This window comes from Pseudophryne corroboree, chromosome 4, assembly GCF_028390025.1.
Source record: "Pseudophryne corroboree isolate aPseCor3 chromosome 4, aPseCor3.hap2, whole genome shotgun sequence".
NCBI classification, from domain to species: Eukaryota; Metazoa; Chordata; class Amphibia; order Anura; family Myobatrachidae; genus Pseudophryne; species Pseudophryne corroboree.
Window position 1 is genome coordinate 722,128,420 of NC_086447.1, and position 4,665 is coordinate 722,133,084.

Below are 4,665 nucleotides of genomic sequence, written 5' to 3' on the forward strand. Positions count from 1 at the left end.
TTGGAGTGATTGGAGAATCGTAAGCCCCTTCTATCTTGTGGTCATGTCCCACAGATAGCAACACTTTAATCAGGGAAATTATTTAACCCTATCTGCACTTACCATATAACAGTGTGATTTTTGTGTATAAGGGGTTTCTCCCACATATGGGCCAAATCCCAGTTTCTTAACTGAGGCCAGGTCAGCATTATTTTCTATACCACTTATGTCTCATTATTGTCTGCAGATAATTATGGCATCAAAAATAATATAGACAGAATACTCTATTCCGAACACAGGCATTTCTTTCAGCATCTTTCCCACTTTGATATTGGGACAAAGTTTTTTGTTATTTTGATATCAGTATACTCTTCTATTGTACAATTAATTTGCACTATACTGCTGTTGATCCAAAATAACCTATATCTAATCTTGATGTTTAAAGCATGCTTTCCCTGATATTGTGGGAATCTGTTTACAATCTGAATTTTGTTATTCTAATCAATATTTTTTTATGCATGGTGATATACCTCTTTCTGAATCCTATTCTCTTCTGTGAGATATAATTTATCTTCTATTTACATTAGGGTAGGAACTGTCTATCTTATATATCTCTCTATTCACTCATTTCGTGGACTCTCATCCACGATTCTCGGTGCACTGTACCACATTTGTGGGAATCTCTGAACCGTGTCTAACGTGGAAAGCAGATCCACATATTTTCACCCTCTTTATCTAGTCATTTCTCTCTCCTATATCTCCTCTTGATTTCCTACTCCTCAATTTCTTATATAGGTGCACTCTCATTGGTGTACACATAAATCTCTACTACCATACCACGCTGCCAGCGCCCAATCTCGTCCGATCTTGGAAGCAAAACAGCGTTGGGCCGGGTCAGTATCCGGAGTGGAGACTGCCTGCGAATACCTGGTGTTGTAGAGCGGGAATTAATTTCCCTTTCCATGTGATACGAGACACCAACAGCAGTATCACCACTTATTCTATCCAGTATTTCTCTATTAGTGTCTTTATATTCTTTATTGCAATTGAATGCCTCCAATTCTGTCTATAAAGATTGTATTTGTACATAACTCAGGTATTTAATCCTTAGTGTGGTGACCATTGATTACCATTCTACTAAATCTAAGTTAAGTCTATTTGGACTCTCTTAAATATTCTGTTTTGACCACCCCCCGGTCCCATCAATACAGAAACCCTGTACTGGTCAGGGGAAATGGGGGTATGACAATCCAATGTCTACAACCTTTCCGAACACTCTTTGAAATAAAGAGACCAGAACATTTTAACATTTTTTACAAAATCTTTATTCTCTCACTGATCCCTGGGATGGGAAATTTTGGTTTAATAATATCAATAAAAGTTATGTTTTAAGCATTTTCCAATTCACATATTGTATCAACTTCTTTCTAAGATTGCGCCCACACAAGAGCCTTCTTTTTTCTCCCTTTGTAAGTCCATCTAGGAGTGGCACTGCAGTGTCAGGTAGGATGGCACTTCAAAAAAATAGTCCCCAAACAGCACATGATGCAAAGAAAAATGAAAGAAAAAAGAGGTGCAAGATGGAATTGTCCTTGGGCCCTCCCACCCACCCTTATGTTGTATAAACAGGACATGCAAACTTTAACGAACCCATAATTTCAGCGACAGGGTATGCCACACGACTGTGACTGAAATGACTGGTTGGTTTGGGCCCCCACCAAAAAAGAAGCAATCAATCTCTCCTTGCACAAACTGGCTCTACAGAGGCAAGATGTCCACCTCCTCCTCATCGTCCGATTCCTCACCCCTTTCACTGTGTACATCCCCCTCCTCACAGATTATTGATTTACTGGAATCCACCATCTCAGGTCCCTGTGTACTTTCTGGAGGCAATTGCTGGTGAATGTCTCCACGGAGGAATTGATTATAATTCATTTTGATGAACATCATCTTCTCCACATTTTCTGGAAGTAACCTCGTACGCCAATTGCTGACAAGGTGAGCGGCTGCACTAAACACTCTTTCGGAGTACACACTGGAGGGGGGGCAACTTAGGTAAAATAAAGCCAGTTTCTGCAAGGGCCTCCAAATTGCCTCTTTTTCCTGCCAGTATACGTACGGACTGTCTGACGTGCCTACTTGGATGCGGTCACTCATATAATCCTCCACCATTCTTTCAATGGTGACAGAATCATATGCAGTGACAGTAGACGACATGTCAGTAATCGTTGGCAGGTCCTTCAGTCCGGACCAGATGTCAGCACTCGCTCCAGACTGCCCTGCATCACCGCCAGCGGGTGGGCTCGGAATTCTTAGCCTTTTCCTCGCAGCCCCAGTTGCGGGAGAATGTGAAGGAGGAGCTGTTGACGGGTCACGTTCCGCTTGACTTGACAATTTTCTCACCAGCAGGTCTTTGAACCTCTGCAGACTTGTGTCTGCCAGAAAGAGAGATCCAACGTAGGTTTTAAATCTAGGATCGAGCACGGTGGCCAAAATGTAGTGCTCTGATTTCAACAGATTGACCACCCGTGAATCCTGGTTAAGCGAATTAAGGGCTCCATCCACAAGTCCCACATGCCTAGCGGAATCGCTCTGTTTTAGCTCCTCCTTCAATGTCTCCAGCTTCTTCTGCAAATGCCTGATGAGGGGAATAACCTGACTCAGGCTGGCAGTGTCTGATCTGACTTCACGTGTGGTAAGTTCAAAGGGTTGCAGAACCTTGCACAACGTTGAAATCATTCTCCACTGCGCTTGAGTCAGGTGCATTCCCCCTCCTTTGCCTATATCGTAGGCAGATGTATAGGCTTGAATGGCCTTTTGCTGCTCCTCCATCTTCTGAAGCATATAAGAGGGTTGAATTCCACCTCGTTACCATCTCTTGCTTCAGATGATGGCAGGGCAGGTTCAGGACTGTTTGCTGGTGCTCCAGTCTTCGGCACGTGGTGGCTGAATGCCGAAAGTGGCCCGCAATTCTTCGGGCCACCGACAGCATCTCTTGCATGCCGCTGTCGTTTTTTTAAATAATTCTGCACCACCAAATTCAATGTATGTGCAAAACATGAGACGTGCTGGAATTTGCCCAGATGTAATGCACGCACAATATTGGTGGCGTTGTCCGATGTCACAAATCCCCAGGAGAGTCCATCTGGGGTAAGCCATTCTGCGATGATGTTCCTCAGTTTCCGTAAGAGGTTGTCAGCTGTGTGCCTCTTATGGAAAGCGGTGATACAAAGCGTAGCCTGCCTAGGAACGGGTTGACATTTGCGAGATGCTGCTACTGGTGCCACCGCTGCTGTTCTTGCTGCGGGAGGCAATACATCTACCCAGTGTGCTGTCACAGTCATATAGTCATGAGTCTACCCTGCTCCACTTGTCCACATGTCCGTGGTTAAGTGGACATTGGGTACAACTGCATTTTTTAGGACACTGGTGACTCTTTTTCTGACGTCTGTGTACATTCTCGGTATCGCCTGCCTAGAGAAATGGAACCTAGATGGTATTTGGTACCGGGGACATAGTACCTCAAGCAATTCTCTAGTTTCCTGTGAATTAACGGTGGATACCGGAAACACGTTTAACACCGCCAAGGCTGCCAAGGTCTGAGTTATCCGCTTTGCAGCAGGATGACTGCTGTGATATTTCATCTTCCTCGCAAAGGACTGTTGGACAGTCAATTGCTTACTGGAAGTAGTACAAGTGGTCTTCCGACTTCCCCTCTGGGATGACGATCGACTCCCAGCAGCAACAACAGCAGCGCCAGCAGCAGTAGGCGTTACACTCAAGGATGCATCGGAGGAATCCCAGGCAGGAGAGGACTCGTCAGACTTGACAGTGACATAGCCTGCAGGACTATTGGCTTTCCTGTGTAAGGAGGAAATTGACACTGAGGGAGTTGGTGGTGTGGTTTGCAGGACCTTGGTTACAAGAGGAAGGGATTTAGTGGTCAGTGGACTGCTTCCACTGTCATCCAAAGTTTTTGAACTTGTCACTGACTTCTGATGAATGCGGTCCAGGTGACGTATAAGGGAGGATGTTCCTAGGTGGTTAACGTCCTTACCCCTACTTATTAGAGCTTGACAAAGGCAACACATGGCTTGACAACAGTTGTCCGCATTTCTGTTGAAATAATTCCACACCGAAGAGGTGATTTTTTTTGTATTTTGACCAGGCATGTCAATGGCCATATTCGTCCCACGGACAAAAGGTGTCTCCCCGGGTGCCTGACTTAAACAAACCACCTCACCATCAGAATCCTCCTTGTCAATTTCCTCCCCAGCGCCAGCAACACCCATATCCTCATCCTGGTGTACTTCAACAGTGACATCTTCAATTTGACTATCAGGAACTGGACTGCGGGTGCTCCTTCCAGCACTTGTAGGGGGCGTGCAAATGGTGGAAGGCGCAACCTCTTCCCGTCCAGTGTTGGGAAGGTCAGGCATCGCAACCGACACAATTGGATTCTCCTTGGAGATTTGTGATTTAGAAGAACGCACAGTTCTTTGCTGTGCTTTTGCCAGCTTAAGTCTTTTCATTTTTGTAGCGAGAGGATGAGTGCTTCCATCCTCAGGTGAAGCTGAACCACTAGCCTTGAACATAGGCCAGGGCCTTAGCCGTTCCTTGCCACTCCATGTCGTAAATGGCACATTGGCAAGTTTACGCTTCTCCTCAGACGATTTTGATTTAGAT

At 45.2% G+C, this 4,665-nt stretch overlaps 1 pseudogene; it reads left to right on the forward strand.

The window, feature by feature from the left end:
• The first annotated feature begins 802 nt into the window (after positions 1 to 802).
• On the forward strand, positions 803 to 921 carry LOC134913740 (5S ribosomal RNA; annotated as a pseudogene).
• The last annotated feature ends 3,744 nt before the right edge of the window (positions 922 to 4,665 follow it).